Here is a 328-nt window from a genome sequence, read left to right on the forward strand (position 1 = left end):
TGGGCCCCCTGCAGTGGGAGCGTGGAGTCTCAGCCACTGGACCACCCAGGGAAGTCCCCCGCCCCGACTTTGAAAGAGCCCCTGATGATGCTGTGTGCACCCTCAAGGAGTAGACCCCTAGTTCATCTTGCCAAGGACAGGGCATCCGGGGCCCCCTGTGTGGGAAACATGCTTTGCAAGGGGCTAATGCCCACAGCTGCCCGCTCTGTCTCATGCCTTCTGCGGTTGGCTGTTGAGCGCCCCTGTGCCGGGTGCTGGGTCTCAGCACCAAGATCCCTGGGTCAGCACCCTGCCCTCAGGGAGGGGACAGGATGTGAGGGAGACGTCA

The 328-nt window shown here is 63.1% G+C and overlaps 1 protein-coding gene across 1 annotated transcript in view; it reads left to right on the forward strand.

The window, feature by feature from the left end:
• Window positions 1-328, forward strand: part of LOC104989510 (protein-arginine deiminase type-2-like) — a gene marked incomplete at both ends in the record, with an annotated part of 14400 nt that overhangs the window by 698 nt on the left and 13374 nt on the right. The window lies entirely within an intron of this gene.

The sequence above is a fragment of the Bison bison genome, unplaced genomic scaffold (assembly GCF_000754665.1).
Source record: "Bison bison bison isolate TAMUID 2011002044 unplaced genomic scaffold, Bison_UMD1.0 scf7180017846964, whole genome shotgun sequence".
Lineage (NCBI taxonomy): Eukaryota > Metazoa > Chordata > Mammalia > Artiodactyla > Bovidae > Bison > Bison bison.